Below are 22,107 nucleotides of genomic sequence, written 5' to 3'. Positions count from 1 at the left end.
ATTGTAGGAGCATGATGGGAATACAAAATGGGACTAACCGAGAAGACTGCAGGAAATGTCTAGAGCAGGGCACCAGGAAAACAATGGAGCATCTCTTGTGCACTTGTCCCACATTGGGGACTGGGGTCCCCACGGTATGATACACTGGAGGAGGTATCGATAATAAGGCCGGAGCGTCTGTTTAAATTCGCGTCAAGCGCAGGCATCGTAAACGATAACTACTTCTCTTGAACTTAGCAAGTGAACTCTATCTGGTATCGCAAAGGACAAAACAGAAAACAGGTCCATGCGTGTCTTATTACTTTACCAGATAAACCCAGCCTAACCTAACCCCGGCCAGCTCATATGTCTTTTCATTTTCTTCTATTCCTTTTTGGCAGAGTACCTAAATAATATTAACCAAGTTACCTGCTGAGAGCTGAATGCAATGAGAGCTTGGCTATGCATTAGAATGTTTATGGATTTGCTTGTTAAAGAGAAGCTAACTTGGTACACATTGTTATGCCCACAATTTCGGCCCGAAAGACTGAATTGTTTAGTCATTTAGTTTTAACTACATTCTTTGTATTGATTACAAAGAAGAAGCCCGCTCCTGTTCCTGTTTCTTTGATCCGTCGGTCACACCATCATTGGTTCACTGTGAAATGAGAACGATGTCTTTAATTTCCCGTAGGTCTCCTTTTTTCGGGCGCCAAGTCCAAGTTCAATAACAAGATCGCGTATGATACCATGTTCGTAGTCACGCCGAGTCTGGCTCCAATGGCCTAAGATCATGAGCCAACTGAAAGTAAGCCTTGCCTCAAAATTAACTTGTATGTGTATTGGTCAGATATCGAGGGCAACCTCCAGAGCTTTTGGTGACGTACTTAGTTTTCGTTGCGCTCGTAATACCCAGACAGCACCAGATACCTCTTCCATGGCTTTAATACGGCACCTACTCGATAATAGCACCGCATCATATGTTAGTTTGGGGACAATGACACTTGAGTGGACAAAATGGACCATGTGAGGCCGTAAACGCTTACAAGAAGGAGTCTCATCCAACCTTCCTTCCTTCAAAACACGGGCTTGATATTCGTTCTATATGATGCAGATAAATAGTTTTAAAGGCGTTTTCATGACCGAATTATGTAATACAATTCCTTAAATAAAAATAGACACTCAATAAGAGCCACTTGAAATAATTTAATTTCGACAATTTGAAATGCGCGCGTAGTCGGCAGTAAGTGGGTGGAGAAGCTAACAAACGAAAGCGAATCAGCGTGCGTACGAGGAAAAGAACCTTTTAAGTAATGACATCATGAGTACGTTTGTGGCAACGGTAATCAGTATTGTGCAGCAACAACAAATAAGCTCGGACAACCACCAGCTCAGCTGTGGTGATGCCGAGTCGGTGACGGCGACGTCAATAACGAAAATCGCTGAAGACAATGTGCATATAACTATATAGAATATATGATTGTATGTGTATACATATGTATGTACATGTGTATGTTAGTATATTTGTCTGAAGGCAAACGATGCCTTACGAAATATTATAAAGCAGTTAGTCGCTACTGTTGGGTAGTCGTTGGTAGTGAAACATAATGCAAGTTACTTACGTACTAGCAGTAATAACAAAAACATAAACAACAACAAGAAAAAAACAGATTGCATTTAACAGTATCATTAGCAACAATTGTATACTTATTACACACAATTATCGGCAATAACGTCCTCATAACCTCAACATAAATTTTCCTTACAACAAAAATGTGGTTTTCGTTTTATTTTATGACAAACAATCAGTTTGCATCAAAGTTACCAACCAATTCTAAACTAGCTCTCTCGACACCCTTTAAAGTATGTATATACATACATAAATATGTATGTGTGTATGTACGTCGGCAATTTTACCAGTTGCTGCAGCACAATTACGTCAACGAATACTTTATGCTTTAACTATTTTGATAACTAACGGTTAACAACGACTCGGCAACTGTCCGGCGGACTGGTAACGGAAAGCATGCAGTTAGGCAGGTGAAATTCTGTATTGCAAAAAAAAAACACAAAATTTGTAAAGACGTTCAACTATTTAGACCCAACTATGTAGACGGCAAAATGGTGATTTAATGTCGACAGGTGTTGGGTAGGTCTTCTTTTCAGGTTTTTCTACTAGACCCCTTGACTTCTGTAGTTAACCTATTATGTAGAGTTCTTTGTGAGGCCAATCAAAAACTCATGAAGTTGAATATTATCTTCTTCTTCGCCCCAATTCTTACCAAGTGCAGCCTGGTCCTTTTCTACCTGATCTCTCTAACGGAGTGGAAATCTTCCTCTTTCTCTGCTATCCGGACAAAACGACCTAGACAGCGCAACCGTTGTCTCTTGATTCGCTGAACTATGTCAATGTCGCCGCTATCTCACCTGGCTGTACGAAATTATAAGATCCAATGGGTTTTTGACTTGATCTGGCAAAATTCGATACATTCAAGGAGGAAATGTTGAGATGATTCTAACCAAAAAATATTTTAGAATTGTTCATAGCTAGGCCTTAATGGCTGTCAGACTTAATGACCAGTAACTAGGATTTGTTTTGCTCTATCTCATATAACGGAATCAAAGGCCCAAAGGACTAAGATAAATCACAGAATCCTGCTGGGTACTATTGAAACAATGTCTTACCTATTTGGATATATAGAAGTGCTTTATTCCTGTCCCTACAATTGGAACTCCAGAGTTTCCGGCTCTATGTCGCAAAATCAGTAGACAAATATTCAACTAGTGCTTCTTGAGCCAGCAGTGTCCAGTTAAAAATGCCATCAGTAACTAAAATTTGTTTCATAAGTGGTCTATAATACCTTTGAATCTTGTGCGGTTGTAGCAATGGATGGTGGGGAGGAACAACTTTGCCCAATGTCCATAAGTAATTTTTGTCTTGATATCCAAATTGTGGAGCAATTGTGCACTTTTTCTTTCAAATTCCTTTTCTCGTGCTATTCAAGAATCCATAGCGATCGTGCGTCTCATAGTTTTACAAAATTAATCAAGAACGCTATTAAACTTTCCCAAAATATATTTCGAATACCCTAAAAGCTATCGAAAGTGAGAAAAGAGAAGTATAAGTCGTGTAAAGAGGAAACTTTGTAAATTTAAATATAAAAGCTTTTCATATTGAACTTAAGCTTAAATTTGTTTGCGAAGTTATTGGTGGCTTCAAGATAAACGAAACTGTTCACAAAGGAGATGATTTGACTTTCTTACATGATGAGTAAAGATTCGAGTTTACGGCTTAACTAACAAATGAAATTTCCCCCTAATTTCTCCTTATAATCTTTTATAATGGGATGCATTCCCTTTGATTATTATCCAACTTAAAGACGACGGAGCCAAAGGGCGCGATTTTGGTTCGAGGATAAGTAATTTCACTACCGAACTGTTAACTCCAACAATGGATTAAGTGAATCAAAATGATTGCTCCACAGCAGCCTCGGGCTTCACTTATGATTTCGCATAATGCATTATACGAGGTTTGTCCAAAAGGTATGGTAAATTTTGTATTTCAAGAAAGTGCTTATTAATATCTATTTTGTTCCCTTCAAAGTAATTATACCGCCCTTTTTGTAAGCTTATTTATTCCCTTTTCGATGCAGTTTTTTCCCTCAATCGATGTGTAGCGTCGATGCTCGACGATCTTGCACTCGAAGAAAACTGTTAGCAAAACCTGGCCATTCAACCTAACTTGGCGAGCTTTTTTCGGTCTTGGTTTATGCGGCAGTTTCCGTTGGGATGATTGAGCTTTGGCTTCCACGTCATAAGATCCTCTGGAACAGATCTTAGTCGTCGCGGACTGAGTCATAATCTCCTGAGTAATGTCAACGCGACGTTGTCAGCATAAGTAAGGAACATGAGTACCAAAACATTTCGCGAAAATTCAAAATTCGCTTTACTTTTCGCACAAACCTCGTAGAACGTATTTAACTTGGACTAACGGTTGATTTTTTTAAACTATTACATTTATTTGTTCAAGAGTTTATGCGATGATGAATATTATAATAGGTCTACTTATGTGGCGCATCCCACATTGGCAGTTCACTTGAAAGAAATCTCTTTATAAAGTGGAAATATACCCAGTATATCACGAATTTGTAAGGTGAACAATTGAAACGTAAAAGCCCCCACAATCCGCGCCAACTACCATGGGATACCTCCTCAACATCGCATATAAGGTTTTAACGAACGTATTGTGTAAAAGATTAAAGCGCACCTTCAACTAAATGATTGGACCTTGCCAGTGTGGCTTTAGGTCTGTAAAATCTACAACTGACCAGATATTCACCATGTGCCAAATTTTGGAAAAGACCCTTCGATTTTAAAGCTGCTTTTGTCAGCACGAAAAGAAGCTGGCTTTATGCCGATATGTTTGAATCCCTGCAAAACTAATACGGCTGTGTAAACTGATGTTGAGCAATACCACAAGCTCCGTCAAGATCGGGAAGGGCCTTTCCTGGCCGTTCGACACCAAACGAGCTTTCAGAGAAAGCGACTCCCTATTGTGCAATTTCTTCAATTTACTGCTGGAGAAAATAATTCGAGCTGCAGAGCTTAACCGATCAGGTATAATCTTCTGTAAGAGTGTCCAGCTGCTGGCGTATGCCGATGATATTGATATCATTGGCCTCAACATCCGCGTCATTAGTTCTGCTTCCTCCAGACTGGAAGGAAATAGGTCTGATAGTGAACGAGGACAATACGAAGAGGCATAACGTCAGCAATGATTCTAGTTTCACATGGGTGCTTGCTTTCGTCGATTATAACCTAAGTAATATTCCAAATAAACTAAGAAATTGGTTAAACCTGCTTAAATAATTTCAATGTAGCATTATTTTATGGAAGTATGGTGGCAACCCTGTATCAGCTTAGTAACACTACTGTTACCATCCAACGCAACTCAGCGTCCATCAACGAATTTTCCTTCCTTCCTTCCTTTTAATAATTTATTATCCAAACACTGTTGATCCGCCTTAAATACCGTTAATACAGGGATGGCATAGCAGATTCAATATTTTCAAACTGTAAATAAACACAGCAACAGCAACGTTAATTGTCACTGTCGCAGCAACCCTGTGTTGTTGATTGGAATGGGCGCATTTTTGTAAAACGAAAATAAAAGAAATAATGTGTGTAGCGTTTTACTATTTTTTCGTAGTTTTTTCTTTGTTTTGCCCTCACTTCGCACATTCATTTTATTTTTTGGTTCGCTGTGTGCGAGCCACAGCGCCGAGAAAAAATGTTTCAAGGCGAAATGAGCGCTGTGCGGCGCTGTGTCATCATCATCAACAACAATAACAACAAAACAACAGTCAACAATGAAAAACAACAAAATGAATAGCAATCAAGCAAAAAAATAACAGGCACAACAACAACAATAATAATAACAGCGAATGGCAAACGAAAGCACTGCACAGCACAGCAAAGCGGCCGCAGAAGAGCTCACTTGTGCGCTTGGGAAACGGAAAACGCAAACGCCGCCAAATGCCAAACGAGCAATGTTGGGCTGTCCGACTGGCGCGACTGCTAAAAGTCGCCAGGTACAACTTAGCCAGCTAAAAACGCTACAATTTCATAGCGACAACCAGCGACTCTAGTGCGGCAGTCGGTGGTAGTACGGACGCACAACGAATGAACAACAAATGACAACAACCAACCAGTGAGCCAAACGAGCCAACGATCCAACAAACCAACACAACAGCAGCGTCAACCGTAGCCAAAGGCACCAGCAGTTGGCAATAATTTTATTTTAGCCAAACACGCCGACATACGGACCCAGCCACAGATACCGATATACAACATATCGTACAACAACAATTGTTATAGTCATATGTGAGTACAATAATAGTAGAGCAACAACAAACGTCACACTGCAAACGCGCAGAGACAACAAAATTCGAAAACAACAGCAGCAATGGAAACGTCTCGGCACCGATTGTGACGGCGAATGCCAAAGCGCTTGAAACGACAACGACGAACAGCGAAAATATCGAACGATATACGCTGATGCGAACTGTGCGAACGAACTATGTACGTAATATCAAAACTTGTCTATACGATACGTACGTAAGTATAGTTGCTGTTGTTGTTTTTATTATTATCGTATTCGTTGTTCAAATGCTGCTTATAAAACTTTTATACTCAAGTAAATGAAAAATATACGAAAAAAAAATGAGCAACACCAGCGCGCCGCACAATTGGAACGACAGCGCGGTTTCGTCGGTTGTTCGTTCGGTGGCTGGTTCGGTTCGTTCACTGTTATTGAACATTATTTAGGTGGTGGGCGAGAGCAGTGTGCCGGCGTGAGGAGGCGATACAATACAACAGCAACAACAGAAATATTTTGCGGCGCTCATGTGATCCAACACACAATTGAGTGGGGAATAAAGATTGCTCGGTCTATGATGTGTCGACTCACATATAGTGTGATCGATATGTCTGTATGTATGGGTGTACAACCTATTCCGGGTAAATAAATATTCAGTTTCACGGAAAACACTCGTAATCGGCATATTGCGAGCCACTCATCGCAGCTCTATCGGCATTCTCATTATATGAGCCATCAAGAATAAATATGACATAAACCCGAGTTACTTGGTAGGCATACCGCGATCTAAAAAGTGAGTCCTAAGCGAAAATTCAAGACTCAGTATTTGGTAAATACGAAGCTTAACCTTGAGACTCTACTTAATGAGACGATTGAACTGTTGGTCTTACGCTTGATATGGTTCTGACCTCTATACGAATTCCCATCCATTTCTTAATAAATCGGTATGAAACCCGACTGCTACTCTACGGTAAACCTATCACTGAAGTATTATCTGCCTTCTGCAATACTGGAGGTGGTTCTACCTCGCCATAGTGCGACTTATAGGCCGAGAAATTCCAGAGTTCCCTGGCTTCGCCTTTGAGACTAGTAGTGACAATATCCTCCTTGCTGAAATTAAGTAAGAGGAAAATATTTAGTTCATTTCGGGCCAACAAACAATTTCTGATGCTACCTGTACTGTTGGTCGCCAACTCCTCGCCCTTACTCCATAGATGCCGCTACGACTCAGCCACGGCTCTTGGATTAGCACGACATTGCGTCGGTCCCTTCGAGGCGAAGCAAAAGATTTGTGGATGCAGCCTTCACGTGCTGGAAATTAATCTGTAGAACCTTCACCTTCCAGACTTTTCTCCAAAATTGCGAGTTAAGCAATATCAACACACTCGACACGATGCTCCTAGAATAATCTCTTGCGAAGATTGAAAGCAGAATCGTCAGTCGACGGTATGCACTCAACGCTCGCTGTGTCCGAAAGGGACGAGTCCACTCCCATGCCCGTTTGGGCCTTACCATAAGAACCATCCTTTATACCAAAAAAATGAAACTCTCTACCTAAATTATTGTAGTTATTCACTCCTTCTATCTAGGTAGATTTTGGAGAGTTTATCTGAAGCGTATTCACTTTATGGTAACGAACAAAATGGATAGATAATGAAAATATTACCATTTAAAAATTGCCGATTGGGTCAATAAGTCTGAAGACCATAGCCAATTCGAAACTTATTACATCATGAAAAGGTTAAGTTTAGAGGATCAACAACTAGTAGGCTAGCTTGGAACCTCTCTTGTAGTGTAATATTTGATCGACATATCATAAGGTTCGTCAAGAAGTTAAGTTCGTAGAACAAAACTACGTCAGATCTAAGCCATATATGGATTATTTTCAAACACAATTCATATTAACTCATTCATCACTTCCATAAGACGAACAGCGCCCAAATATATCCCGCCTCAAAAGACTAAAAACTAGACATTTGTGCGGTAATAGTTTCGTATTGCCGGTTCCTCTTCTCTAGCTCTTTCTCTAGCCAAAACCTTATTGTAAGTCCTCCCTCAAAGTAATTTCCTTAAATCAATTATACACATTCATATATTCTTCAAGTCCCTACTAACAAGCGTTAGTTTAGCAAAATGGTGATACCTAACGAATCAGACAATTTAAATAATTAAAAACTATCTGGTAACTTTCACCGTTTACATGTAAGTATTACAGTAAAGAGAAACCACTATACCCGCCATAAAACGTACTCAACCGCTGGTGCTGCCAGATTGCACACCCGACGAACTGTCGATTTTTTGTACATATGTATGTAACTAAATAAATACTAAAACATTAGTATATATGTATTGGTACGAATGTGTTCATACTGAAAGCCAACAATGGAGCGAGCGAAGAAAAAATTCACAACTGACAGGCTGGCGAAACGGCAACACAACAAAAGCTTTTCAGGTCTACGGCGAGTAAGTGAATGCCTCGCGTGGCCTCGCTTCGTCGTTGTGCCCTTTAATGCTCGCACCGACTGACTGACTGGCTATTCGCGCCCCAGCCCAACGCAGTGGCCAGACCATGCGCGAAGCAATGCTTGCGACCGAACTGTCCCACTACCAAGCGAACTGACGGACGGACGAATGGGCGCACTAGCTGACTTGATGTTCGACCATTTTTCGTTTTTCTTTTTTTTCATTATTTGCTTGGTTCGTTGTTGCGACACTGCAGTTCGGTCGCTCGCAATTCGAGCGACTGTAATGGCAACGGCAACGGCGGCTATGGCTTTACTGCATTGCGAAGCAGCCAGTCAGGCAGCCAGCCAGCCGGGGCAGGCAGCGCCAAATAACCCAACCGAATGGGCTCGTTCATCGTCGTTGTCGGTTGTTTGCGTTTTGCACCGATGCAGCGTTATTCGCTTATCGTTCGAGTGGCGGCCACAGCTTAATCTCACGATTGCAACGACTATGCAATTGTAAACTTTTGGCCGCGCGCATATGTATGCAACTTGTTGTTGGCATTTCGCATTTGGCATTTCTCTCATCAACCATGCAACCATGCCGCCATGTACTCGTACGCGAAGTTTTTTCTATGCACAATGACAGCAAACAATAGCGGCAAATAGCGAATGCACCAACAGCAATGCAGCTTGGTCGGGTGGTTACACATTACTAGCAAAGTGGCAGTAAAAATCCATCAAGGACATTGCTGTTTGGTGTGCGGATTGCAAAGCAGCAACGGCGCTATAAAGAATTCGATTCACCGCGTACGAGCACGAGTTGGTTCAACGGTGGGTTGTTCGCCAGCCGCCGTCTTTGGTTGCATGTCCGTGGTGATTTTCATGCAATCTGGCAACGTTACAGCGTACAGGTGTATACGAAATTCAAATCCAATTGACTACGCAGTCGATTAATGGCAGTTGAATTTAAAATATTATATTTATATTTTCAGCGAAGAGAGCTGGTGGTTTGTCGGACGAAGACTCATACATACCACAACTTCAGTTATTCGAACACTGACGGTATACTAAGTTTGTCACGAAGTTTATAATAGCCAGAAGGAAACTTTGGAGACTCTATAAAAAAATATATATATGATAATCATGGCGAAAATTCAAGACTCAATACTTGGTAAATACGAGGCTTAACCTTCACACCACATATTTATTGACAACATTAAATTATTGGTCTTACTTTTACTATGGTTTTGACCTCTATACGAAGTTTAATGCGGACCAGCAAACAAGCTCAGATTCTACCTGTACTGTTGGCTGCCAGCTACTAGCCTTTTGTCTAGAGCTGTCGCTATTCCTCAGACACCACTCTAGAATTAGTATGGCATTGCCTGGATTCCTTTCGAGACGATGCAAAAGATTGGCGGATGCCGCCCTCGCTGCAAACTCGAATGTGAGGGCAAGGACACGTCGGAGACTCTATTAAAAATATATTATATATACATATATATATTATCTTCATGACGTTATGGGTCGATTTAGCCATATCCATCAGTCCGTCGGGTCGTCGGTCCGTCGACCCATCTGTCTGAAAATTTGCGAACTAGTCCCTCAATTTTTGAGATATAACGATATACCATACAAACTGAACGATCGATATCAAGTGCTTTTATGGAAAGCCTTTTCATTTGAAGACTTATATTCGCGAAAGCATTATACAAGGTGCGTTCCAAAGTAAATAGGAATCTAGCGCCCCCTGGTGGCGCCATCTATATTTCGACTAGTGCATTAGAATCTGCTATCTTTATCGATTGTCCAGTGAGAATTGCATGACATTTCAGCAATTGGAAGTGAAGCTATTACGTTTTAAGTGTCAGTATGTTTGGGTTATCGGTGCGAAAATGAGGTTCGAACAAAGATTAAATTTTAACAAACAAACATTAAATTTTATTTTAAAATTGGTAAAACTTTTACCAAAACGTTTCAATTGATGAAACAAGTTTATGGCGATGATTGCCTATCCCGTAGCAGAGTGCACGAATGGTTTCAACGTTTTCAAAGTGGTCGTGAGGACGTAAAAGACGATCAACATGTGGGCCAATCAATATCCGTGATCACCGGAAATTCATGTAAATGGAATTGAACATCTCCAAAACATCGATTTATCGCATTTTGACCGAACATTTGTGTTTACGAAAGGTGTGTGCACGGTTTGTTCCTCACAAATTGACTGACCACCAAAAATTGCTTGGAATCGAACATTCGATCGACGCTTGTGACCGATTATTTGACCAAAAATCACATTTTAACCATTAACCACTCCCCGCATTCATCTGATATGGCACTGTGCGACTTCTTCCTTTTCGGAAAAATGCATTTGCCAATGAAAGGAAAGCGTTATGCAGACGTAGAGGCCATTCAAAAGGCTTGCACCGGCATACTGACGGCCATACCGGCCAACGAGCTAAAACACTCGTTCGACATGCTTTTGGGCCCTGCAAAAAGCTGTATTGAAACAGAAAGAGACTATTTTGCATAAAATAAATTGATTTTTTCGGAAAAACTATTTATTCTGTTTTACAGTTTGTTTAAAAGCCCTGTTTACTTTGGAACACACTTATAGCCGGCACAAGGGAATCTAACGTTTTTGCTTGTTTTTCTTTCGTTGTTGTCTCAATCAAAACTTGAATAAATGATGGTAAAATCGATCGAATTTCGTATTTCAGTCTAAAAAACTGAATCTGTTAGACCTTCATAATAAAGAGAGTTCATCTTTGTGAAGACAGAACCGATTTAAATCTTGTTTATATTAACCGTTGCAAAGGTCAGAGTAGTATTTTTTTAGAGTAGTATTTGAAAATTATAAGGTAGAAGAAACCCACAATAAAAAAGTTTAAGAAAGCTTATTTTTGAAAAATTACATGAGGGGGCTTCTGATCTATTAGAATCTAAACTTTTATAATATTTATTAAATAAATATAAAATAATAACATGGCATCAATCCAAAGAAGAATAGGGAGGTTTAAAATTGAAAATATTTTTAATATAGGGTTACCACCAGTTCACAATTTTGAATATTTGAGATTTATTTAATAAAATCAATATGTCCATCATACTGAAGTTTAATAGTTTTTCACTTTTTAAAGCGGCTTGCCATCGGTCCATCTGTATGTATGAATAATTTATAAATTTTTGAAAAATCCAATATAGCTTCTATTGAAGGTGAAGCACCGATTACACGTATAACGATCTTCCTACTTTTCAATACCATTTTTGTACTATGAGGCAAGCCGTTCATGTCGTTAACTACTCTTCCAGAGAGAAATCTTTTTTATAGAGCAGTAAATTTCCTACAAAACTAAAGTTTTCAAATTCAAAATACGATTTTGTTAAATTGTTTTTTATTAAATTATAAAATTCATAAAAGAAAAAATTTCCCATAGAATAATTAAACTTCAACCCCTTTTTTCAACGTTTAGGTTTACGAGAAAGACGAGAGAAACCTTTTTATTGAGCATTTGATTTCTCTGAAAATCTATGAAATATTTTTTCAAGTAGTTGGAATCATGTTATGAATTTTTCTATCTGAAAATAAAAAAGAACTTTAAGAGCGCTACGTCCAATTTATGGTCTTCATAATCGTCATGTCAGATCAACAATTGAACGTCTAGTGGTAAAAGTTGAATCCACAGGCATAGTACAAAAAGAAGTGCCCGTAGTGTCGAGAATATTGCTGCCGATAGCGCATCAATTGAGGAAAACCAAAATCAGTCTCTCACACGTCGTTTTTAAGCGTTGGGCATCTCTGTGACGTCGTTGTGGCGAATTTTGCGAAAAGATCTACAGCGATGAGGCTCATTACTGGCTGAATAAGCAAAATTAGCGTTATTGGTCGGGCAGCAATCCACACGTACCATTTGCGTGCCGAAAAAGTTACGGTTTGGTACAGTTTATGCACCGGCGGAGTCATTGGGCCGTACTTCTTCAGTGATGATCAAGACCGGCACGTTACTTTGAACGGGAATCGCTATCGCTCAATGATAACCGAAAATTTTTGGCCCGAATTGGATGATATGGACTTGGACAATATGTGGTTTTAACAGGAAGGCGCCACAAGCCTCATAGTGAATGTCACTATCGATTTATTCAAAATCAAGTTTGGTGAACGTGTTATGTCACGAAATGACCCAGTCAATTGGCCGCCTCGGTTCTGTGATTTGACGCCGTTAGATTATTTCCTGTGGGACTACGTCAAGTCTATGGTCTATGTGAACAAGCCAGCGACTATTGATGAACTTCGTACGAATATCGAACGAGAAATTGCAATATCGGTCGAAAATTGGCTTCAGCATCTGGACTTCGGCAAGCGTGCCCGTGGTGGTCCATGCAAAAGAAATGGCATCGAACATACTTTCGTTTTCATTTGAAAAAACTTTTGTAGCTGTTATTAAAAATCCCGTCATATTTTTCATTTGAAATATTTTTTCCTTATAATGGTCAAATATCGCAAACAAAAACCTTAATTTTCAATCAAAAATTCTTTTACCTTTCGTTTCCGATGGGTTTCATCCGACTATGATTTTTTTGTTTTTAATTTTTTACGCTAGTCTAACAAATACTTTTATTTTTTTAATAAAAAAAATTTCAATATGATTACTACTAGCCATATGAGTTCAAATAGTTATGAAAATACGCTCCAAAGTATTTAATTTTCAGCTGAAATTAACTCAAAACTTTGAATCGCCGGAGCAGTAACGAACTATTTCTAAATTTCCTCACACCACCGCACCACTACAGGCGCATCCACATGCAGCACACCTATACAAACACACATAAGCAACATAATGGCCACACACCCACAGGTAATCGGCTTGAAGGACACAGAATTTTTTGACAATTGCATTGAACTGTCAATGCGGGATCAGTGCTGCCACATAAAGTAAAACTCAAAAGTAGAAATTTCTTTTTTAAAAATGCATGAATTTACGTGTACATACGTTCTCTATTACCAAATTGCGCTGTAAAAATGAACAAATACGCTGAAGCAGCGCAGGCAAATTTACGTTGTGTAGAAACGACGGCAACGGTAAACAACCCCAACGAATACATATTGATGCATAAAGAGATACATCTGCAAGTATGCGTAGCATTGTGTTAGTGCGACTATGTGCGTGTGTGAACAATATATCGAGTTATGTATGTGTGTGTGTGAGTGCTGCTAGCAGTGCTGACTTGGGTTTCGAGTTTTCCTTTTCGCTTATACGAGCAAATTTCGTCGGTCGCTACAGCAGTGAAACAACCACCAACAAAACCGATTTCACAAACGAACCGCCAACGAATGCTGTTCGTGCCGAAGCGCAACAAAAACACGAGCACATTTAAACCGGACCCAGCACTGCACTCACCACCGCCGACCCTCGTCACCCACACACAAATGCGATATACGGGTTGTATGTGTAAGCACTTGCACGCACACTTGTGCATATAATTTAGTTATTTATGTACATCGTTGCTGTACGCGCACGAAATACGTTTTCCTCGTTTTTGCCATTATTTTTGCCATCAACCTTGTCGTAGCTGCAGAACCACTGCTAAATATTCACAAAATAGTTAGTATATGGGCGCGTACAATCTGGCAACACTCGTTGCTTAAAATCGTGTTTGCCTGCTATAACGGTAAAGGCAGTATGCACTCATCCGGCAACCCTGCGCACTTATAATTTAATGTTTCTCTAGCATAGTTTTTGTTGTTTTACTTCGTTAATTTACATATGTAGCATGTACGCCTCGTGTATTCTTACTTTCCTGCCACATTTGCCCATTCGACGGAATTGACAGTGTGGCAAAAGGCAGTGGCAGAAAAGGCTTTGCCTTACCATTTATCGACTGCCATTCGGCGGCGTCGCACAGATGATGGAAGCTTCGTTCCACAGTGTCAGGAAAGAATTGGAAAAAATAGCTGCTTAAATACATCGCTACCGATCGACCGATTAATGTAAAAAGTCGTGCGACTAACCATCCCACTCACCAGAGTAAAAATATTGGTCTCTCTCTTCTGTGTACACTCCCAAAATCATAGAAGCGGCAAAAGCAAAGGCAGTGTGTACCCAGCAACCCAAACCTTTGATATGTTCGTAAATACTTTGTTCCAAATTCCTCCAATTCAATATTATCTATACTCTATGGTTATTTAGAAGAATCTGAGTATTATTTCGTCAATTTTCGAGGCTCTTAAAAATCGGCCTGAGAAATTTCAGTTCAAACACAAAAAATGTTTGAGTCTCTTTATTCAAGAGATGAAACTACGAAGTATTAGACCTCTGTATTTTTTATATGCGATGAGAGGCAAAAAACTTGCTGAGGTAAGAGTTCTTCATCGGATATAAATTCTCTATTATTAATTGTTGTGATTTTAAAATTATTAACTATTTAGAGAGATAAATCCGTAAGATTAACAAGCAATGAAATATATCTGTCTGATCTGAATCCGGTTTCTTCTTCCGCTATAGTTTCTACTTTATTAAGCATCCTATTTACCATGAACCATCAAATAACCTAAGCTTACATAAATCAAGCATAAGAGAGTGAAAGAGAGTTGCCAGAAGCTAAACTCTTTCTACAGATTTTGAAACTTTTAAATAACTTATGTACCGTAAAGTCATCAGTCAAAACTATATAATTATAGATCTGTCTACACAGACGCAAAGTCATCTAAAAAAACTTGATTCAAAGCTTCTGAAAAGGATAGTCGAAAGAGAATGATCGATTTTTTAAAAGAAAATTTTCAAATAAAATAATATTATAATATAATAATATCTTAGAAAAGGGATGCGAGAAAATTTCAAACAATAAAACAAATATCATCACGAGATTAAAGATCTTTTCGATGTAATGATCGTGCATCCAAACGACTCGTCAACACTACAAAACAACTATTTTCGAAAGATTTATGGTGTTATACTAATTATGGGAGAATGAAAGTAGGAAATTGTGTGAGATTTTAGAAGGCATGTACTTGTAGTGGCTTCGAGAAATCATTACATGCTCATGATAGTCTTATGTTAAATTCATCAGAATTGTTGCGAAATGACAATAATTTAAACCAAACATTAAGAAGTAATTTGGAGAAGTAATTTTGTCTCTAACACACAGAAGAAAATGTCGAAGACCCTACAGATCAGCGTGACGAACTGATTCGATTTGGCCATGTGATCGTTCGCCGTACATACATATATATGCGAACTAGTCCTTCAACTTTTGAAATATCGATTTAAACATTTTCACACGTTTTTTAACCCCAAAAAAACTGTTCACTTGTCGGAGCTATCGATAACGGACCACTATAATATATAGCTGTCATACAAACTGACCGATCAAATGCAAGTACTTCTTTGGAAAGACCCGTGAAAAGAGGATCGACAGACACCACCTCTTCGTCGATTTTAAAGCTGCTTTCAACAGTGTGAAAAGGAGCTGTCTCTATGTCTGAATACGACTGTATAAACTTACATTGAGCTAAATCTAAAGCTCCGTCAGGATAGTGAAGGACCTCTCCGAGCCGCTCTATACCAAGCAAGGTTGCAGACAAGGCGACTCCCTTTCGCCTCTACTCTGCTGGAGAAAATAATTCGAACTCCAGAACTAAATAGAGATGGTACCATCTTCTACAAGAGTATACGCGCCAATGACATCGATATCATTGCCCATAACAACCGCGCCGTTAGTTATGCTTTCTCCCGGTTGAACAAAAAAGCAGGGTAAATGGCTGTGGTAATGAACGAGGGCAAGACGAAATATCTTCTGTCATCAAACAACCAGTCGTGGCGTTCACGACTTGGCTCCCACGTCACTGTTGACAGTCCATTAGTCCTGGAAACTACCATTAACACCAACAACAGCGTCGGCTCTTGCCATCAGGTGCAACTTCGAACTGTGTGTGCAATTCAGAAGTAAAGTTCCCTTCCGACTTACAAAGACCAAAGTCTATAAGTCACTCATTATTCCCGCTCTGTTATATGCTGCAGAGACATGGACGATGACAACATCTGATGAGTCGGCGTTACGAGAAAGTTCGAGAGAAAGTTTCTGCGGAAGATTTATGGTCCCTTGTGCATTGGCAACGGCGAGTATCGCAGTGGATGGAACGAAATATACTCTTTTTATATACATACATTATATTGACATAGTTCATAGAAATAAGAGATAGCGGTTACGCTGGCTGGGTCATGTCGTCCGAATGGATGAAAACTCTGAGAGTATTCATCGGGGGAAACCAAGGACGATCTCCACTCCATTGAAAAGATCAGGTGGAGCGGCACCTAGATACACTTGGAATCTACAATTGGAGTAAACAATGAAATGGAGGAACGACAGGCTATAACCTCGTAAGCGGTAAATTGTATTCTTCTTACTTCAGATGATTCTGTAAGAAGTGCTGCAGTCAATGTGCAGGCTCATTTTTTACGAGGGAATAAATAAAGAAGTATGAATATATAAAAAATATCTTCATTTGAGCCATGACTGGCATCCATATCCTGTTAAACGTTATAATAAGAAAAAATTAGGACTCTTTTCCTTTTTCGATTCTTCAATAAAGACGGAAGTAATCATCTTTCATTTTGTTTTTTTTTTTTTTTGGAGTATAAAATATATAAACATTTTGTAATTATATTTAAAGACAAAATGGATAAAATTGCCTCGAAAATAGATGAATGTCTGTCAAATAGCTTATTAAAAATGCATGCTGTTTTATCAGAAGGGATACAATTTTGTGTGCTGTCATATTTCAAAATAAAAATTGAAAATGTAAAAGTCACCTGTGAACATTTTATTATTTACTAAATTCCTAAACGCCCAACCTGTCGTATCGGCGCATGAAACTCATCTGCCAGCAGATCCTGTCGTTCGCCAACAACTTATCGATCGGTTGCGCGGCTTTTTGACGCATATCCGTGCAGAAGCTTTACGAGTATGCCCACATATGCATGTGTCGAACTGTGCTTGTATGTGTGCCATATCCGTTTTTCAGAGCCTGCTGAAATACCTGTGTGTGTGTGTGTATGTGCACCTTGGGCTCCACCAGCACGCCATAAGCACATTGATTATTGATATTTATGCATGTGTGCGTAAATGAGGTCTACCAACGCTTGGCTCATGCTATTGCCAGCTTACTTGCTTGCTAGCGAGCGCTACTAGATGGCTGGCTGATTTGCTGTTAGCGGTTATTATTTCTGCTTTTATTTTTTACTTCAACAACGCTAGCATTTAGCAAACGTACAACCAGCTCCAGCACCAGCACCAGCTAAAAATTTAGCATGCACAAAGTTCGTTTCAAGTCGCTGGTGTTGAGGGAAAAACATCCACATAGCATAGAATGTATTTTTTTGTTTTTGTTTTTGGTACAAAAACCCAACTGGCAATATTATTATTATTTTATTTAGCGCTATCTTGCTCTCGCTCGCCACACAGCAGCAGCACAACCAGCAGTTCAGTTTTTAGGGTACTGCGGCACGGCGCGGAGCGGAGATATGCGACGATAGGCGAGCTGAGTCGCGTTGAGTTGGATGGGTATTTCGTAGATACAAATGTGCATATGTATGTATGTATTATGTATGTATGTATGAGCTAGTGTATATTCGTGCCAACGTACCCAAATACCATCGACGCTTGTGTGTACATATTTCTGTCGATATGTATGTGTATTCGAATTTGTATTTTTGTATGTACATACTTCCTCGGTATTGTTAAATGTGCACACACTCACACAAACACGTTGAAGTATGCTCGAAGTACGGGCACGAACGAGGTGAATGGAGGAATGAAAAAGTGTACATTCACATTCACACACAGCCACACGCACACATGCATACACGAAGCGATAGAGAATGACAGCAAAATATAACAATAGCAACAACAGCCGTACGACGGTCGTTTCCATGCCCGACACACCAGCGCACACAAACGCACATACACATACATGCAGGGCACATTTAATGCATACATATAGTGTGAGCGCAGCAACGCACATCGGTACACACTTATGTAGATATAATACACTTTGGCAGTCAGTCGCTCTGTTTGTTGCTGTTTTTGTTGCTTTCGCCGCTGCCATTGCTGTCAATTTTCGTTCGTTCGTTCGCTCGTTCAATTGCTTGCCTGCTTCGCTTCGTGTGCTCAATTTTCCTCTGCTGCAGCCGCACCGTACCTTTAGTCGAGCTCGTAACCGTCGACAGTGGTGTGTAGGTAGTGTAATGTTTGAGAGGGTCACCACTTCAAGGTATCTCAATGATACAAAGTAAAACGATTATTTTCAAAATTTCCGACTATTGTTCGATCATTCTGAGGTGGGACGCCCAGTGTGCTCTTCACTATCCCACCAATAACTGTAATGTAGAGAAAAATTTGTAAGATGAAAGAGAGTATCTTTCTTTGACACAGCTACTCTAGGCAATATTTTTTATATGTATACAACTGTGAATATTTCTCCTGAAATTTCGTAGCTTGTTCTATTGACAGTGAAATGCATCATTCTTTCTTCATCTCTCAAGAATTAAACTTTTCTTTAAACTCAAGATCAATAAAATATCAAATAGAACTATCAATAGAACTCTTTATCAACTTCCTTTCAACTGTTAACCTTTACGTGCTTTTTATGATCGGTTTATAACTTGTAAATTGCCAAATTTCGTTATGACAGTTAGCAAAGTTTTAAATTTTATATTACTTTCGTAAGTTTCCGAATATTTAAGATTTGGTTTTTGAAGTTTCCGAACCCTCAACTCTGCACGCACCTGACTTATTTTGCCACTACACTCTCCACATAGCCGTTGTTGCTGACTCTGCTATGCTATTTGTGCTGGCGAACGAACTCGTAACAAGCAACCATAACAGCAACAACACCAACAACGCCTAATATATAATGCAGACAAGTTGCGACCGACAGCGACGAGACACAGTGATCCATTCTTTCGTTATGCGATAAAACATTATCTAAAAATTATATTGTAATTCGCTTTACAAGAACTTTTCTCTAGTTTGTTCTAATATAACTTTTTCGAAATCGTACTCTATTGAAGAGTTGTAACTTCACAGATCCAAGTTATTGTTGGTCTTCTTAAAAAATCAGCTGATATTTCCCAAGAAATTACAGATTCAGTTTTTTTATTATAACCTCATACAAAAATTCAAGCACTCAGCATTTTGTAGTGAATTTTGGAGCAAAGTACATATATGTACATATTACACTTTTTTTTATATAGTAGGCGGAAGCATTATACATAGTTCAAGCTTTGCAATCTGTTCTAAGTTCTGTGTATATGGGCTCTTTTTAATCTTATTAGTTTCAGTACAAAGTACTTTCGAAAGTCCAATGACATTTTCATATTTTTGACCTCTATTAAGGATAGGCAAGCTTGTAGTAATTTGGTCATGACATCACTTATGAATACAACTTAGTACTAGCTGGTTAAGAAAGTTCAGAGACACATCGAACATTCCATATTTATTTTAAAGATATTTTTGGTTTCATATAAATTTTTCAGTTGTAACAGGTAATCCAAAAAATTAAAAAAAAAAAATTTGCTATTATTTCATATCTATTTTTCTGTTCTAATAAGTAATCCAAATAAAACAAAAAATTAAAAAACACTATATTTATATTTTATAATAAAAAATCACGTATTTTTATTAAGCCAATGTGTTTAAAAACCACTTTGACCTCTCATATTGGAAAATTTAGCTATACAACTATTAAGAATTTGGGATTTAGACTTTTAATTCGACAACAAGCAACAACAGAATAGACACACTAGACACATATATAAACACAATTTTAATCAGGAAAATTTGAATTAATTCTTTTTATTGAAAATATTTCCAATTTCGAATAGCAAAAAATGTCCTATATTTTATCCAAAAACGAAAAGCCCACTGTGCCGTGCCGACATTTACGACTATGCCGTCAACTGGGTAGGTACGTACACAGAGCATTCGTCGCGCTGCCAGCCCGACAAACGGACTGTTGAACGAAACGTTGGCGCAACGCTTGCTTGCCTGCCTGATTATTGGGTATACAGCGAGCTATATACACTTGCATATACCTATATGCACACATACAATATGTATGAGACGAGGTAGATAGCAAGCGAGCGCTACACACGATGAAGATTACCACAACGAAGTTGGGCAAAACGAAGCGCAGTGAGGAAACGAGTCATCGCTGCAGCGACACAAACGCGCTATTGGTATGGATGTGTGTGTGCGTGGATATCTGAATGCTTGCTGGTGTATGTGTGTGTAAGTGTACCATTGTCGAGTACGCTGTGTGGCTTATAAGCAACAACACATAGCACACACACACACAGCTAGACTTTGTTGATGACGACGACGACAGCGCCGACGAAGCAACGTTATATGTACGATGACTGCCGGCAGCGCAGTCGACGCAGCCAACACATTTTCGAACGTTTCCACTGTGTGCCTCTGGTGAACGTATCTTTCGGTTTGCCAGATTATTTGTGATTTTAGCATGGTAGACTAAGGTACAACGTCGCTCGCACGCACGTACGTTCGTTCGCTAGCTAGCTCGTTTCGTCGTAGTCTCGTCGAAAAGAAGAAATCATATTTTTGTGAAAAGCTAAACACTATAGTAGCGCCGCCGACACATTAGCCTAGCTAGTAGCTGTCAATAGGGTAATGACAACGCGCGTATATTTTTCATTCCAAAAAAACGCGCGTACGTGATTGTTTCCACTAAACAAATATAAATATAAATATTACTAATAAGCAGCTATACAACAAATAAACGTATAAAAAATATTTTGCCGAAAAATCATTTGTTTCAAGCAAGTAAGCAAAACATAACAAAGTGTATAGCAAATGTGAACGAGTATAAAAAGAGAAATATTGTATGCAACAAAAATTCAAATACCAAATATTTTCGAAAACAAAACTACAACAAAGAATAACAGTTGAAAAGTGACATTTTTGGAATTTTGTATGAAATGTGAATACTCAAACAGAAAAGAACCAAACAAAAATATTTCAAGTTTGCCGCACAAAATAAAACACAGCAAACCAGTGACAACAACGTACTGTGCAAATATAAGATTTGTAAAAATTAAAAGTAAATACCACACAAGTATTACTATAAGAAACTAGTGCATTTTGTACAAAAAAGATAAATTAGGCAGATAACAACAATTGTAGCGAAAAACGCGCGCTCTGCAACAAACAACACCGCCAGAGCCAGTAAACCAAAGTCAAGTGTAACCAACTAGCAATAAAAGCAATAAAACACTACCAACAACACATTGACATTTGCCGAAAAAGCAGCAGTAGCAACAACAACAACAGCAGCAACTAGTAGAGAAACAGTGCAAATTCCAAAGTTGTGGCAGCATCTTAACGTTTCTGTGTATGCATGTATGTGTGTGTGGCATATGCACAACAATCAGCAGATTTCCGCATTGAATGGTGTAAACAAAGCGGCAGCAACAAGAAGCAGCAAGCCAGCACCTCTTGTGGCAAATACAATAAGCGCGCAAAACCACGCACAAGTGCAGCAGCAGCAACAACAACAACTGGCAGCACTAACAAGTGACAAGTTAGCACAGCGCCAATAAGCAAGTGTAATAGCAGCGTGCGTACCGATAGTAGGCATACGCACCCTAGTAAACACAACTATTAGAACTAGTAGCAGCAACAAAACTGTTTTGCAAAACCATTTTGTGTGCACTCAACACAAAATATTTACAACACAGCAACAAAAAGTATTAGAGAAAAGCGCCTAAAGCTAAAGAAGCACACAAT

Source organism: Bactrocera dorsalis, unplaced genomic scaffold, assembly GCF_023373825.1.
Source record: "Bactrocera dorsalis isolate Fly_Bdor unplaced genomic scaffold, ASM2337382v1 BdCtg017, whole genome shotgun sequence".
Classification (NCBI taxonomy): Eukaryota; Metazoa; Arthropoda; class Insecta; order Diptera; family Tephritidae; genus Bactrocera; species Bactrocera dorsalis.
The sequence above is the reverse complement of the archived record's forward strand: the minus strand, read 5'-3'. Positions refer to the sequence as shown.